General features: G+C 40.1%; 1 protein-coding gene across 3 annotated transcripts in view; it reads right to left on the bottom strand.

The window, feature by feature from the left end:
- LOC101968734 (uncharacterized) overlaps positions 1-18,089 on the bottom strand; it is a 168,011-nt gene that overhangs the window by 116,055 nt on the left and 33,867 nt on the right. Inside the window, exon 2 of one of the 3 annotated variants that reach the window (XM_040284554.2) lies at positions 17,199-17,257. The exons of the other annotated variants lie outside the window; for them this stretch is intronic. The gene's annotated coding sequence lies outside the window, so the exon portion shown is untranslated. The remainder of the gene's footprint in view (positions 1-17,198; positions 17,258-18,089) is intronic. 3 annotated transcript variants of the gene reach the window in all.

Genomic DNA, 18,089 nt, shown 5'->3' with positions numbered 1-18,089 from the left:
CTGGAAGAGAAAGTTCCAGACCTGTAGAAAGTAGGAGAAGAGTGTTCTAAGAGAGGGAACACTTTTCCGATAAGAGAAAGATTTTGGCATCTTCGAATCTAAAGGAGGCTCCCACATAAGCCTACGGGTGGGGTGGAGAGAGGAATAAAATGAGATCATACTGGCTACTGCATGGAAAATGGAGAGGGTAGGACTAGAGATGAGGAAATGGGTTATGAGGTTACTGTGGTCATTTAGGTAAAAGATTATGATTAGGTATGAAATTAGATAATGCTTTTGATTATTGTTAATGGAGACAGAAGTTAGAGGTAAGAATATTTAGCAAGTAGAAGTGACAGGTGAGATTCCATGGTGGTGGTAAAGAAAGAGGTAGAAAGGGAGGAAGGAAGGAGGGAGTAAAGTGGAGAGAGACAGACAGACAGACATGACTTCCATGGAGATGACTTCTATGCATCCGGGTTAACAACCTGGTGATTAGTGAACTTCAACTTGACCTGTCTCTTTTGACTCTGAGAAAGCAGCTTCCCTGCTGCCTTGAGAAGATTTCTGCAGGACCTAATTTCTACTCCTTTTCATTCTGTCAGTCACCAACAGAATCCGCAACTAATTGGGAAATCATATGGGAAACAAACTACAGAAAAATGTCCCCAGAAAAGAGATGCGAGAAATAAGAGTATGTGTAGAATCAAGGAAAGGGTTTTTACTGTTCATCCTCTCCAACCACTTTGACAGATAAAGGGTGACTCAGAAGTTAGGGAGTTGTGACCAAAGTCAAACAGCTAGTTAAGGGCAGAACCAAAGCTACAATCCAGCTCTTTTGATTAAACAAAATATAAATGAAGCCCCACCACAAAGGAGGGTAGTGATTACCTGTACTTAATAGCCCTGTGTTCCTACTTTCCTTACCTCCTTCCTCCAATCACTGGTGAAAGAGGTGTGGCCTTTCAATGCACATTGAAGAATAAGACTTGGCATCGATTTTTGAAAAGAGCCTGCTAAACATAGGCTATAGGATGTTAAGTTGTACAGGGAAAGAAAGGAAAGAAAAAGAAAGGGAAGGAATTTTTAACCTCAAATTATGTTGTTGAAAAATAAACAAATTTAGACTCTATATGAACTTTAATTCATAATTCAAATAAAACCATTATTTTGGTTCACAGTGATGCCTGGTTTGCTTTTCTGGGCTATAAATGACAATGAAATATGTGTGAAAGCTTAAATATTTCAATTTTCTAAGTCGAAGGACCTCATTGTATAAGCTTTTCTACTAGTCCAATTCTAGTTCTTTTTCAATATGGAGAAAGGCAACAGATTGTGAACTCAGAAAGAGGTAACAAATGAACAGAGAAGAAGGGAAATATAAAATATCATTATTTTAGCTCTAGTATTCCCATCCTGAATGACATTTCAATACCAGAGGCTTCCTGCTCCCCTATGTACTAACATTTACTTTTAACTTCTCTTTACAAAACCCATTCTGATACAAATTCAGAGAAAAATCTATGTAAAATATTTCCTTCAAATTGTGACTCATCTCACTGTAACGTGTTTGACTACATTCCAGTTCTCAGGAAGAGGCAACTTGGAAGTCTTCATGCAGAATTCTATCTCCAAGCTTTTAAAAAAATATGCTTATGTCAACAGACCCAATTTTACATGAGATACAAATAGCTTTCATACACATTTACACCCACCAACAGAGAAAACAATCTAGCCTTAAAGCTACCACTTTCCCTAAAATTATGGGTAGCCTATGCAAGTTGAAAGTGTCTGCCTGAAAGCTTTAAAGCCAGAATTAATTTTGTTTGTTTTAAGATATGCACCAAATTTCTTTCCTCTTAACAGGAAAGTTAGTTCCTAGGGCCTGGGTACCTTGCAAATGTGAAGTCTAGAAAGAGCAATTGCTTCTCTTGATTTCACACTCTCATTCTCAAAATGGCTAGCTCAATTTAGATAACACTTTCCTGCAAACGCTCATTATAACCCTCATTGTACAACACAATATGACCGCTCAGAAAGTTATGAGTCATGGAAAAGAAGTTATAGAGGCTTCTCTAAACGAAATAAAAGCATTTACTGCCAACCTCAGGAGATAAAAGTCGAATCAGTTTTCCCGTGAGGCAGTGAATCGGTTCCATAACCTCCCACAAGATTCTTCTCAAATAATTTGCAAAGAAAACTAGCACTGCCTTCACCAAAAGAGTTGAAAATCATCCAACTGTGTTTCTGTAATTCATGATGAATTTATGAGAGTTGCTAATTTCTTGTCAACAGAAAGATCCAACTTGACTCTGCTCCCATTCAGTTTTGTATTTAAGAGAAATTTGCGACTTGAATAATAAACCTTAATCCAATTAAGGTTTGGAGGCCCCTGGCATTTGTTTATGTCATAAACAAGGGAGACTGTCACAAAGCCAACCTCACTATCTCCCCAAACTAGCTCAGGACATAAAGGGGTGACTCAGTCCACAGCCAAGGAACTGGTAGACCTCCAATCCCATCAGGCTGGGAAGACAAGGGAGAGGGAACGGGTAAGTCTGCTATTTCATTTACATATTTCTCCAGTATGTTCAGTTTTTCTGCAAATAAAGCAAAAGGATTTTTAAGATATTTTCATTCATAGTGGTCTGCTACTCACAATGACCCATAAGAAAGTAAGAGTCCATGATCATTTTTAAAATAAAGAAATCATTGCAGTCACTGGCTACAACTAGATGAGTGTCCCCCTACACATAAGTACACATTTTTTGTCTCCATTAATGACTCAAAGACCAACAGACACTGCACTAGCCCAGCCACCCACACTCCCTTCCAATGCACCACCACGGCCCCATCAGCCCCCGACCGGAACTGCACACTGGTAGGATGAATTAAGAGACGTCACTCTGAAAAAATAGGGACTTGCCAACCCCAGACTGCCCTTGAGAAGCACTGTCCCTTTGGCTCCCCAAAGCCACAGGCTGATGTGACCAGGATTCACATTTCCAGATTCCATCATGCTGATTAGCTCACAGTTCCACTCATCACCCGGCCACTGGGCCACGCAGGTCAGAAAAGGAAGAGCAGAGGCTGTTGGGGCTCTAAGGGGTGCTGGGGAAAAGGCTGTTTCATCTGAAAGATCATGTCTACAATTGGCAAATCAGAATCCAGAAACCTCAGACCCAGTTGGTGCCCATACCAAGAGGCATCTGTGAGTTAGCTTTCTGTTACTGTAACAAATACCTGTGATAATCAGAAAAAAGATTTGTTTGGGGTGACAGTTTTAGAAATGCCACTCCAGGATCTATGAACCCCATTGCTTTGGGGCCTGGAGGGAGGCAGCACATGACAGGGAGCACACGGGTTGAGCAAAATTGATGGAGGGTGAGAGGATCATGGCCCAGAAGCAAAAAAAAAAAAAAAAAGAGAGAGAAAGAGTAGAGGCCAGGGTCCCCAAATCCCCTTGGAGGGTACAACTCCAACAACCCAAAACTTCCCACTAGGCCTCCCCTCTTAAAGTTCCCATCACCTCCCAATAGTGCCAAGCTGGGGTCCAACTCTTTAAGGCATGGGCCTTTAGGGGACATGCCAGATGCAAACTATTGCAGCACACAATTCCCAGGAAAACCCTTAGAACAAAAAATATATATTAGGAACAGATGGATTGATTTTAAAAAGAAAGAAAGAAAGGAAGGAAGGAAGGAAAGGCAGGCCTAAAGTTTCTAGTGCCTGAGCCTGCTGCAGCCTCCCAAGCTCTAAAGATTTTATTATTCCTTTTTAATTAAGATTTACATACTGCAACACCCGCTGAGTCTTCAAAGGATCCTTAGCAAATGGTAACTTTCTTAAATATCTCAGGGTTGTGCAGATGTCATTGGTAACTACACAACCTAGGATTTTGCATACACGTGTTTTTTTCCCTTTAATAAGTATCGCATTCAGTTTTGAAAAATCTATGAGGCCCCAGTCTGTATTCCTCATTCCAACTAATAAAAGCAATAGTAAATGGGTGTAGGAAATGATTGCTAAATACTGTACTAGATTGGAAAACAAAAGTGCTAAGGAAGCCCAGTGAGTCAATCAATGCGGCCTGCCAAGCCCAGGGTAGATTTCTTAGCCTGAATGGCAGCTTTCCATTGATAAGCACATCGGTTTCATTTCCAAGAAGCTTCCTGCAGCCTATAACTACCAAGTTGTGCCATGATTTATTACGAATTGAAAACAGAATTCTATCCCCAACCACTGTGTTTCTCCAAGTAGCTTGTACTAATTGTGAGTAGATATATTATCTGGACATTCACAAACTGGGAAAAGATTTCTAAAGATTCCTAAAGCCACGAGGTCAAAGTAAACAGACCATGTGAGCCAATCACCAGGCAAATGCAGAAGGGCGAGACCTTTGCTCAGAGCTATAGGAAGGTATTCTGCAGCTCACTTGACTGCAAGTAGGACTTTCAAGATATGAATTTCACTGAAGCACAAACTGAATAGAATCATATCGGTATAAACCTCACATATTTCTGCCAGCTGGGATCCTGGATGTTGAGATGTGACCGCCTCTCCGTGGGCCTGAAAGCACCAGTCTGTTGCACATGGGTCGCTGCACAGTGATCAGATGGAGGCACTATATGGTCAGAACCGAAACAAAAAGATCCAAACCACCAACGTCGAGGGAAAAGCCTACAGCTCCCATTTCCAATCTCCCGAGCCACCCCATCCCTCTGCAATGGAGTATCAATAGACAGACGAAATGAATTGTTTACTTAATTGTGCTGTCCAGGCTGAATAATTGCACGCTTTCCAGGAAGGCTTTGTAACCAATGAGATGGCATTGGATGTGCCAAAACCCTTACCTTGAAGCCAACATCCTTTCTTTCTATAGACTCTCTCCTATCACAAATAATGGCAGCCATGGTTATTATTTCTAGGGGAGGCAAAACCATGGCAGGAAAAAAAAATCATGTCAAAAATCATGCCTTTAAAAATAGAAAAATCTCCATGAAGCTGCATCTGTTGAGAAACGCTCTCTCTATATTTACCAGTGTGGAAATGTTAAGAGTCACAAATGCCGGTTTTATTCATTACACACTGAAATAGCCAACACATGGCAAAAGAACTTTAGGATGAGCAAAGTTGATCCATTACATAGAAAGATCATGTTTTAAGAGAAAGAAGATGTGATGGAAATAAAATGGGTCAGAAGCTATTTTCAAAATATCAAGCAGCGTGCAAGAAGGCGAGAAAGATGAAGCCCAGCAGGGTGGCACATGCACACCTGTAATCTCAGCAGCTTGGGAGGCTGAGGCAGGAGGATTGTGAGTTCAAAGTCAGCCTTAGCCAAAGTGAGACTAAACAACTCAGTGAGACCCTGACTCTAAATAAAATACAAAATAGGGCTAGGGGTGTGGCTCAGTGGTCGAGTGCCCCTGAGGTCAATCCCTGGTATCCCCTGCCCCCCCTCAAAAAAAAGAAGACTAGAAAGATAGAAATGGAATATTATAAATTTGTCAAAAAGTCTTTAGGGTGATAAAAATTAATGAATACCAAGGCAGAAAATACTGAAATAAGACATGATGATGGGGAAAAAAAAAACCTTTAAAGGTAGCAACAACCAATATTTTAAGCAAAAAACAAAAACAAAAACAAAAAAAAACCCCACACATCAAAGAAAAACAAAGCTAAATGAGTTGGCTTTATAACTCTTTCCCTAAAGCTGTTTACAAAACTTACTTGAAACATTAAAAAAAAAAATTAGAAGTTCTTGAATCAAAATACTTGTTTCTGGCGAAGGAACTGTCTGCAGCACTTCCTGCTTACTTTGTTGTTTTGAGGTAGTTTATTTTTTGGTGATTCATACATTCAAAGGCATAGTTAACAACCAAAAAGCTGCCCTTCCACCCAGATCTCCAGCCACTCATTCCCCTCCCAGAGGCAATCACCATTACTGCATGTGTTCCTCCCTTTACAACGGCTCACCATACGATGGCTCCACTTAGAACCCTCTGACTTTATGACAGTGTGAAAGAAATACGCATTCAGTAGAAACTGGACTTTGAATGTGGATCTTCTCCCAGGATGGCAGCATGCGGTATGACACCGGGAAGCAGCAGCAAGCCACGGCTCCCAGTCAGTCCAGCCACTGGGAAGGTCAGTCACCAACACTCTCTAGAGAACTGCGTTGCTAGCATTTTTGAATATTGTTTTGTGTTTCCACATCCTGTCTTGTTAACAAAATGCTCACACGTGTGTGGACACGAGATAGTCAATGCTTTATGATAAAGTAGGCTTTTTGTTAGAGGATTTTGTCCAACTATAAGCTCATTTAAATGTTGAGAACATGTTTAAAGTGGCCAGGTTGTGCAGTCAGTAGGCTCGATGGACTAAGTGCCTTTTCAACCGGTGATGATTTTATCAGGAAATAATAACCCCAACCTAAGTCAGGAACATCTGTGGTTTCTTATGACTTCTTCCAGATCACCAATTTTAAACTCTATTTTGTAATAATTTTCCTTCTTATATTCTTTCCCATTACTCCCATGTTTTCATTTCTTGTAACAGTTTTTCATTAACAATAGTCAAGGTGTTTGCTCCATATTTCTCTCTATTCATACAGAGTTCCAGCTTCTCTGACTGGCTGTGTCTTCTCAGATGCCATAATCCCACAAGTCTTGCTAACAGGATTAAGACTCCAGGGGGGCAGTCCTCCTCAGCACTGACAAGAATGAGAAGATGCTATTTTTATGCAAATATCCTTCAAAAACAAATAGAAAACACAATGTAGCTGCTACCAAGCTGAAGTTTTAAGAGTGTTTGAGTCTTGACAGGACGGTGCTGCTCTGCTTCCCAAGCTAGCTGGCTTGGAATTGGGACATCCATCTCTGATCTTTCAGGGAGAGACTTTCCCAGAGCAATATTGGACTGAAATGTATCCTTGGATGTATTTGGCAGTGAAAAAGAGATGTTTAGCAGGTTGGAGAGAAAATAAGGAGGGGACCATACACAGGTGGGGAGGCCCTCCAAGAGTCTTCACTGTCCGAATACCCCAAAAAGAAAGAGATAAGCACATTTCCTACATACCACATCCATTTTTTTTTCCTTCCCAAATCCAGCTAAAAACCCAGATTCTATCCCTGGTTTTACCATGACCTCAATTTGCCCTTTGCCAAATCACCTGTGACTCCGTTTCCTGATCTATAAAGGGAAGAATTTGGCCTTTGTGGCTTTATGGAGACATCTGGGCCAACTTCCTCCATATTTCTTTATCAAGGGCAGAAACACGTGGGAAAAACCAATACCTTCCACATTGTGTTGGAAATTTAGGGGAACAAAGCTTATGGCTTTTGCAAAGTCTTAATACAGACCAAAATGATTAAAATTCAAACACAGACCTTTGGGAGGAAAAATAAAATGTGAGAGAAACAGAAGAGCACCAGCTCCCCATAAGCCTGTTATACAGTGAGCTACTAATCTCACTATAAATCAGAAATTGTGGAAGATGGAAGCCCCGAAACGTAATTCAGCGTAAGGCTGTACTCATGTAAGTGTCTAAAGGAAAACAAAGGAAGTGCTGGATCCAGACTAAAAGGGACATTTAACCAGAGGAAAGAAATTGAGGGGAGATCAATACAATGGTCTAGATAGCCCCATTCTGTGATGAAGGAAGGAACTGGGGTTAGGCAGCTAAGAGCAAAGAAGACACAGAGTGACATAACTGGTATTTCAAATATTTGAGGGATTTTCTTTTTTTATTATTTTTAAAGAGAGAGAGAGAGAGAGAATTTTAATATTTATTTTTAGTTTTTGGCGGACACAACATCTTTGTTTGTATGTGGTGCTGAGGATTGAACCCGGGCCACACGCATGCCAGGCGAGCGCGCTACCACTTGAACCACATCCTCAGCCCGAGGGATTTTTCTTTAGTATGTATGGCTCCAAACAGAATTAAGACCAATAACCAAAGTAAACATAAAATGCATTTCAACTCAATAAAAGGCAAAAGCTTCTAAAAATTATGAATTTCCAAATTTGAAATGCCCTGGTTCATAAGGTAACAAGTTACCTGACACTGGTGAATCTTTTTGAAAGAGTGACTATAATGGAATTCAAGGACTATTTTGAAACTCGGAATAGGAAATGAAAACACTGTTGTATCTTGAAATCATTGAAAATTGCCGTGATTTTGATTCTAAAGTGACCATCAGCCAAGGAGGCTAAGGTAGTTCTGCCTTGGGTAGGAGACTGAGCCAGGCGGTCTTTTTGATTCCAACCTTCCATTCATACTGTGTTCTCCTGGAATGCAGGAAGCCATTTTTAAATGGTTGGTATGCAATGACCCAATTGCTGAACAAATGCTTTCTGAGAAAAATAGTGATGCTTGGAATGGCCAGAACTCCTGCAACTGCAAGTGGAAAAAACTCAGACTAGTTTGAAGAAAACAGTGGTAAAGGAGATTTTACTCAGGCGTGGATGCTCAAATGATAGGGTCAGAAATCTTTCTGCATCCCTTGGTTCAGTTTCTCTGAGCTGTCTTCAGCCTTAGGTGACTCTCACTATGTGGAAGCCAAGATCACCTTTGTCAGTTTCCTGCTACATTCTCTTACTTTCAATGGATGGATAACTCCTTTTTTTTTCAAAAAGTCTTGTAATTGGCTTGAACCAACCACCTGAGACACAGCCTACTGTTTATCCAATTACTGGGGATCTTGAATGACTAGGCTTGGGTGATACGAGCCGAGAATGAGGTGTGGGGTAAATTCTACATGGAAACAGGGGCTTCTGTGGCAGAAATAAGTTAGGGGCCACAGTAAGACAAAAATAATAAATATTCATTATGACACCAGCAACGAATATGGTAGATTTCTTAATGGCAACTTTAATGGAATGTGGAGCCTACTTTAAATCTTGACATAGGAAATGGAAACACCATTATCATAAAATCCATGAGAAAATGAAGTAAATTTGATTCTAGGCCTTAATCTAAAATTCTAATACTAAGGCAAATAACAATTCCAACATGTCAGTCTGTTCCCCAGTTCCTCCGCCACCCCCACCTTGCGATGTCTCTGTTCACAGACAGTCTCATCAGACAAATAGCAAATGAAAGAAAAAGCAGAAAATGTTTAGTGAAGTGAATGAAGGCCCAGCCTGTAAAGAAAAATTCTTCATTAATAGCTGAAAAAAATCTTTCTCTATATTTAATATTTAGGTGACATATTTCTATTTCAGGAGAAGTAAACATTACAGTCATGAATAACAAACAGAAACACAAACTCCATTTATTTGTAAAATAAACTCATTTTCTTTTCATATCAATGCAAAAAATGACCCAATGCCATGTGTTCCATTTGCCATGATTCTAAGACAGCAAAGCTATACAATTTCTAGATCATTAACTTGTCTTCCTATTTTTCCATGTCTTACCGTTCGGCTAGGTAAGCGCTTGTTCATTCACTTTGATAATGTTACCTTTTATACGTTTGGTATTTCGTTTGCTCAATTACTCCATGCAAAACTACAGCCGCCAGCGGGTGGGGATGTGGGAGAGAAAGAGACCCACCCCACAGTTTCCTCTAAAGGAGCGAAAACTCAAGACTACACTTCCAATGGTTTCAAACAAAAGGGGGCTTTATCTTTTGCTAGTCTCAAGTTTGAAAAGAGGCATCCATACCCCCTCATTTGACATCGCTGGAGCCAGAATGAATGCCACAGTGCTCCGCGGCACAACGGGACAGCAGAGCAGCATGTCAGCTCTGCAAGTAGTGGGTGGCAAGGCAGAGAAGAGAAAGCATACCTGCAGTCGTGTGGGAATCACAGAGGAGTCCCTGGAGGTGGGGCTTTAGGTTACCTGAATAAAATCAGATACTTAAAATCCAGCCAAATAAATGCCAAATCAGACCTGAGACATGCAATCCAGTGTCATTTCATTGACTCAAGAGAGAGATACCCTGACCTTAAAGCAGCCGTGTATCATTCTCTGCATCTCCCATTTTGAACATACTGCTTAGCTTACTCCATTCAAACAGTTACATGAGACTGAGGTCATTATGAAAAATATATATTTACTCAACTTCTGGGACAAGCTATAAAGTTCCCACTAAATAACTTCATCTATGTGACTTTGAATATAAAATCATCAGTAGGTTGCTTACATGAGAAGTTGGATTGGAATTAATACACAAACATAAGATATCAACTGAACATCTAAACCTGCTAGTAGGATGCAGGAACAAACAGCAACAAGAGATACAAAAGAATAAAGAAACTTGTGATAGACAGGTGCAGGCTTACATGATTGGGTTTTACTACATTTTGTAGAGCACCTACATTTTATCAATGAGTTGACAAATGAACACACATAATAATAAATATAAGAAGATTGTCATGATCAATCAAGCATGGACAAGTAATGTAATATATCCAGCACGAAGACTTCCTCAAATTCTCTCTATTATGAGGTAGGCACAAATAATAGTCCCATTGCATACGGTAGGAAAATAGATCTCAGAGAATTCTGTGAAACATATCCAAAGCCAAACAACTAACAAAAACAGAGCCAGGATTTTAACTCAGCCAGTCTGATTCCCAATTATGGGTTCTCAACTCCCACTTTTTTTTTCTTCAGCACTTTCTATGTACTTGCACCTTTAATTTATTCTATAAAGTAGAAATCATCTCTATTTTTCTAACAAGAAAATGAAGATGGTGAATCATTTGTTCTTGGCTGTCTTTGTAGAGCAAAGGTTGGAACTCATGTCTGCCTAACTCCAGAACCCACTGTCACTGATAACATAGCACAGGCTGCTGCTTCTCACCCAGCCAAACTCTATTCTCCACCCCTACCTGGAAGCAGACTACCTGGCCAAAAACTATACCTCTCAGCCTCCTTTGCAGTTAGCTATGGTCATCTGATTAAGTTCTCACCAAAGAAATGTGAGTGGAAATACATGCAACTCCTGAGCCCAAAGGGAATTCCTTGCCCAGAGTCCCTTTCTTGTTCTCTCCCATGAACTGGAACTTGAGTGGCAAAGACCCAGCCTCAACCACACGGACACTGACTACAGCCTAAGGGCTGGCAGAGTTAACAAAGCAGATGATCCAGAGTTCCCAAAGGCCTCATGGAGCAATGCTGCTTCCTATATCCAGAACACACACACTGGAACTGTTAAGTGAGAGAAAAATAAATTCCTTCTTTACTTAAGCCATTGTACTTTTAGGGTAGCTTTGTTAAAGAAGCTTGGATGATTTCTAACTAAAACAACCAGTCAACAAGTACTGTCTCAAGAGTAAGGAAAAGAGACTAGAGACTTAGAAAGGAGGGAGTCAACAGGTAGGAAGGCATAGGAAATCAGTCACACGAATAGTCTAATTATATACCCTTTCTGTGAAATCATCATTGAAATACATTCTTCATTCCTAAAGATGATAATAAAGTGTTCTGTAGAAAAGTCACTTGCAAAACATCATTTACTAAACAAAACAAAAACTAGCTGGGATATGACAGATAAGAGGTACTGGGAAAAGAGGCAAGACTTTTGTTTTTTGTTTTTACTTTGCTTTATCATATTTAAACTTACTAAGTATCTATTCAAAATGGAGTGTCTAAATTGGCTGTGGTAGACTTCACTAGAACAACCAAATTAGAATTCATTAGAACATCCCAAACCAAAATCTCCTTTAAAACAGGATTACTGAATTAACCCAGATCATAATATTGCAAAATACTAAATCAGTAGGTCAGGATATCGCTTCAATTATCTTCAGTTAATCCCTGCACTGTATGTTGCCTCTCCTGGATGTGTTGTTCTGGGCCATGAAGGCTAATCTCTTTTTTCACCTCTGTGAAAGATATCCGGAAAGACTACAGGGACAAATCTGCAATTATGCACTCACTCCTGTGTCTGTTTATCCAAAGAATCCATGAGATCTTCCCATTGAATCTGAGAAACTTTGAGTTTTAATTTGTTAATGTAAGAAAATGTATTCCTATTGAAAGTAATTTTCTATTATTTCAATATCCATTGAAATACTAAGAACTTTCAACACTTTAACTCCACCTCTGGATGCTACTCTGGTGAAACAATAGAAAGCTTTGGGTTTGCAAACATGTCTACTGAAGCATAAACCAAAAAAAGTTATAAACAAATTATAAAATAGCAGAGAAAAAATAGTTAGATAAGTGATGGTCCATTCCTAGGGGAAATACAAGGCTGATAGTTAAAAATAAATGTTTAAAATATCCAAAGAAAAAGCACTAAGAAATAATTGAACTTTTCCCTGATGTCTTTCAAAGAGATGACAAAGTAGGTTTGCATTGCACTGCCTAGAATAACATGTCCAAGATAGACAACATACAGTGCTAAGAATTAAATGAACAGGTTCTGCAAGTTAAATAACACTGGAGAAGCAAACAGACTCATCTACATTGGGGACTTCTGTAGGTTAACTGATCGGGTTTATTTGTTGGGTTAATGGCTGTGTGTGTGTGTGTGTGTGTGTGTGTGTGTGTGTGTGTGTGTGTTCTGGGGCTTGAATTCAGGGCCTTATACATGCTAAACAAATATACCACTGAGCTACATCCTAAGCCCTTTTTAAATTTCATTTTGAGACATGGTGTTGCTAAATGGCCCAAGCAGTCCTTGAACTTGTGATCCTCCGACCTCTGCCTCCAGAATAGCTGGAATTACAGGTGTGAGCCACCATGCCCACCCACATTAATGGCATAGTTTTTAAAGACATGGGTCTTTTCTTGAGAAAATAAGGTTGAGTAAAATAACACTTGTCATGTGTAGAATATTAAATGAATCCTGATGAGTATGAATTGAGATTTTTAACAAAGACATCTTCAGGCAATCTGAGAAATTTGAAGATAATTGGATTCTATGAAATATCAAGGAATTACTGTTACTTTTGTTGGGTATCATAATGGCATTATGGTAACATAAGAAAAGTATCCATAGTTTCTAGAAATGCAAAATGAAGTATGTAGGAGTGAAATGATATAGGACTGGGATTTGCTTCAAATACCTCATTCACAATAACATCTGTAACAACAACCCAAAGGCACACCAGAGTTCCGTTTCTGCAGCTATCTACCTGAGTGATTTCAATCTGGGTCCAACCCTTGCACTTGTTATATGACCTAAGGCAAGTTACTTAACTTAGCCACATGTCAGATTCCCTGTTTTCTGGGGGTAATGATCACAGCTATTTTCTTGGGCTGTCGAGAGGGTTAAATGATAGGAATTCTGTACAGTACTCGGCACAACATTGTAGCTATGATTATTAACCACCCTATTCCACTCACCCAGGACCCAAAATCCCATTCACCAAAATCATCCCTCTAAATCTCTTTTTTCTTTCTATCCAATTCTTAGTTCCTTTCCATTTCCTCCATCTCTAGCCCCTGTTTCCATTAGGATCTAGAACCTAGTGTTTTCAATGCTAAAAGGACGCACCAGGTCATGAACCAAGAGGCCTATCTTGATGACACCAACAAAACACAGAATCACGTGTAGGTCTAAGGGTTCTATCCCAAAAGGTTGAGTGGCTGTGATTGTTCCTTTCAGTGGCTGATTCAGACTTAGAGTACATTTTTTTTTTCCAAAAGAATATAAATGTTAAGGAACCAGGTCCCAGGTGAGTAATAAGAAAACAGCCTCTTCCAGTCTCATCTGTGGTTTTATTCCAGGGGAGACTAAACGCATCGTATTCTTCTGCTATGTTTGTTTTGTTAAGGCCAGAGGTGAGGCAAAGGCCTGGGAGGAGGAGATTGTGGAAATCTCTGCTGACAGTAAGGGGAATGAGAAATTTTCAGGTAAGAAACCAATCTTTAGGGGGCAGCAAGCCTTGGAAAGTCTAGGAAACTCCATGTGTCTGAATCTGTCTCCTGCCCTGGGGTGGAAGCCCAGGAGGTAGCTACCAGTTGAAGGCCTAGTGGGACCCAGGAAGCCAGATGACCCAATTTCAGAGATTTCCAAATATGGCTGCAGACCTTAATCCTTTGGAGCAGCTTTTTAATATACAGATTCCGCATGAACCAGTCTAGGTTCACTGAATTGGATGCTTGTTTGTTTGTTTCTATTGGTACCAGGAATTGAACCCAACAGCACTTCACCACTGAGCCACATCTCTAGCCCCCTTTAGTATTTGATTTAGATACAAGATCTCACTGAGTTGCTTAGAATCTCACTTTGCTGAGGCTGGCTTTGAACACGTGATCCTCCTATCTCAGCCTCCTGAGCCGCTGGGATTACAGGCATGCACCACCATACCCGGCACTGAATTGGAATTTTAAGGAATGGCCCTAGATTGTTTTTAAAATCAGTTTTATATTTCCTGGGTGGTTCTTGTACAACAAATTCACATTGATGGGCAGACCAGTTTACAAAAACTACTATTCTTTCTTTTTGTTGTTGTTATTGCTGCTGCTGCTGCTGCTGCTGCTGCTGCTGCTGCTATTGAATCCATTCTCAATGTTTCTTTGATCTTGGAAAACTGACCATATAGTTATGTATCCTCTCTGGAGCAGTAAAAGCACTCATCACTCCTCAGGACAGAAGGGGAGGTAGCCCAGAGATGAGTGAAGCAAGCCTAAGAGGAAAGTGAATTTCAAGGACCAAGACTCAAGACTTTGAGGCCAAACTAGTTTCAACCAGAGAAGCTCTGCTTTAGTCTGTCATGCAGATTGTGTTTACATCATATTTTTTCTTCAGCTACATTTTAAGCAAATAGAATTTTGTGGGCTACCCTGAAAACCTAATTATTATTTGCAACATAAATCCTATCGAAAAACACAAATCTTAATTCAAGATGACAAAAATACATCTCCCTCCCCTCCAGCAACTTCCCAGTAGTTGAACAGCAAGACGGGATTTGTTATGACCTACCTGAATACCTTCTACTCCATCCCCATGACAAACACAGCTCCTAGCTTGGAATAAAGAAATCTCTTCCTGCAGCCACAAAGGGATCCCTAGTTCTGCTTTCTCTGAAACACCCCAGCAGCACCACAATGACTGGAGATCAGTCAGTGGAAAGAGACCACAAAGGCACCCAGGAGCACTGACTTTCTAAAGCTTAGGAAATTCATTCCACCAGAGCCCTGGCTATGCCAGCAAGTGCCCAAATAAATATTCTACATGTGAAGAGCAGCTATTATTATTAGAGTCTGTTACATGCTTTGAATTGCTTTGAGAAGTTAGCTACAGATCATCGTAGATAAGCCTGGAGAGCATTAATAATAATAACAAACGGGGAGACAGCTAGCCTGGTTACCTCCAGCCTTTGCTGATTAACGCAGAGGAAAGGGATCCCCACATGTTGACCTTGTCCTCAGTCTCATGACTATAAAATCCCAATCAGATATGGTCAGAAACCACCACTGCATGAATTAAAGCCTTGAAAGAAACATAGATCCATTTAGTAAAAATAATTTTTAAGAATAAAATTATTTTCAAGTAGTGCTAACAAATGACTTGAATCAATGAAAAAAAATTAAATTCATAATTGTTGTGTCTTACCCAAATCCATCCTAAGCACAAATGACCTGTATTACATGACCTGTGTTTAGAAGGAATAAGTTCATTTGACTCGATTTTCTAAATCAGCTGTCTCAACAGTCTAATCTTAAAGAATGCCCTATAACTTTCTAACTTGGGGTTACAAGACTAAAAAGAGCCTCCATTGCAGAAGACTGAATTGTGCTTACAAAATTGTGCTTATGGATATAGGGAAATAAGACTCATTTATATTATCTTCATAGGTTCAGGAACAAAGTTTGGGATCAAAGAGATTTGGGGAGCCCTGCTTACAATAAGGAACAATGCCTTAAAACTTCCAGTTAATTAAAGGCTGGCCTCATGATTGCATTTGTAACACTAAAAGCTTTTAATCATTCATTTATTCAACAAATAATGACAGCCAAGTGCCAGGCACTGTTTCTGGCTTCGTTTCTAATCACCCCACCTCCCAAATTCCTCCCTCCAAATAAACTGGGCTCTTGACAGCACCCAGAATAAGCAACGCTCTGTTTTAGCCTCCAGATCTCTGCACATGCTGTTCTGTCTGCCTGGAACATCCTTTCTCGCCCTCTGCAGAGAGCAGACCTGTGCTCGTGTGCACACATCCACACACCATTCCATTTGCTTGCCCAGGTTTTAGCGTAAACATCTTATTCTCATTTCTTTGGCTCCAAAGCCTTTTGTTCCATGAAACCCTTCCCAGCCTCCATGGTAATATGTGTTGCCCTTACCCATATCACTGCCTGGTGGGATCTGTATACACAGGTCAAAGGGTATAAATCTCAAAAATTATAGTGTTGAAAGATAAAAGCAAGTTTGAAAAGCATACTGATGTAAATACCAACTACAGGGGCTAGAGTTGTGGCTCAGAGGTAGAGCGCTCGCCTAGCACCTGCAAGATGCTGGGTTCGATGATCCTCAGCACCACATAAAAATAAATAAAATAAAGGTATTGTGTCCAACTACAACTAAAAAAAATTTTAAGAAAATGCAAACTCAAAATAATATTATCATAACATTCAATATCACTCATGGATACCTACAGATCCAGTAAAAGTATAAGATCACACATGTGAATATGACACAGATGTGACACACCATGGGGAAAGAAGTGAGAGCGAGAGGCAGGGCTTCGGCTCTTTTCTATCTTCTTTATTTAAAAAGGAAATTGGAAGCAAATCAGGTACAATGTGAAATCTGGATTATGGGCACATGGTTTTCCAGAAATTTGTTTTCTTTTCTAAATGTTTGAAATAGTCTACAATTAGATTTGATATTTCAAATGAATTTTTAAAAAGCAGTAGAAAATTAACGTTTCTAGGTATATTTTAAGAAACTGAATATTCAGACCTTTTATAGAAAATTTAATGGTTCCTCTAAATTGAATGTGTAGGCAAGAGGGTGTATAGAGAGGTAAAGAGAAGGAAGGAAGGATGTTTGGGTGGATAGGTGGGTGGACAGATGGACAAATAAATAGGCGATTGGATAGATGAACAAATGTATAGAAAAAGAAGAAATAAGGCAGCTTAGAGAAGTCAAAGATTATTAAAGTAATATATAATGAAGTGTTAAAATGAAGGCTTTGCAGTCTAAAATCCCAGTTCTTCCACTTGTTAGGGTGTTACTTGGGGTAGGACTACCATGTAAATTGCACAACAGTAAGGGGCACCATTGAGACAGACAACAGTATGAATAGCATACCCTGGAGTTGTGCAATGCCACAGCGCTGATGTCTTAACTTCTTTGAGTTCCCATTTTACCTGTAAAATGAAAACAATCCTACCAGCTTTGCCAAGTCTTCCAGAAGACTTAATAGGACATTGTATGTGAAGTGCTCAGCACAGAACTCAACACGTGGTAAGGAGTGAGAATGTGGTAATAGAAAACAGGCACTAAGTCTAACATTAATGTGTCAATAGTAGCACTAGATCTTGTCTCCTTTCTGTGTTTTTTTTTAAAGTTATTGATGGACCTTTATTTTATCCATTTATTCATATAAGGTGCTGAGAATCAAATCCAGTGCCTCACACATGTGAGGAAAGTGCTCTACCACTGAGCCCCCAGCCCCAGCCCTCCTTCCTGTTGTTTAACTAGGACTTTTAAAAACCACCCACTTGCAGGAGGAAAGCGGCATCATATACCGCATCAGTTTGACTGATACTGATGACTGAAAGCATCCAGAAGCACTTAAGTGTGTTAAAGCACTGGTCCTCTGATCTACAGGCTTGGGGTTCACTAAGGTACCCTGGGGGATCTTCTGCTGCCATCACAGCAGATCAGCCTTTCTGTGCCCTTAAATGCAGGTCTCCTCCCATCCCTGCTGAGCTAGAGCAACTTCTTCACCTGGTGGTCTTAGGGCAAGGAAAAAAAAGGACTAAAATAGAAACTGCAGGATCCCTTGAGGCCCAGGCTGAGGCTTGTTCAGCATCCCTTCCTGCACATTCTGTTCGTCAAGGCAAGACACAAGGCCACCAGATTTTGGGGAAGGAAGCAAACTCCATCTCTTGATGGAAGAGCAGCAAAGGCCCACTGCACAGGGTCTGGAAGCTGTCTTAGAAAATGATCTGCGCAGGGCTCCTTGAAGCCAGGTGC

The sequence above is a fragment of the Ictidomys tridecemlineatus genome, chromosome 4 (assembly GCF_052094955.1).
Source record: "Ictidomys tridecemlineatus isolate mIctTri1 chromosome 4, mIctTri1.hap1, whole genome shotgun sequence".
NCBI lineage: Eukaryota > Metazoa > Chordata > Mammalia > Rodentia > Sciuridae > Ictidomys > Ictidomys tridecemlineatus.
The sequence above is the reverse complement of the archived record's forward strand: the minus strand, read 5'-3'. Positions and strand labels throughout refer to the sequence as shown.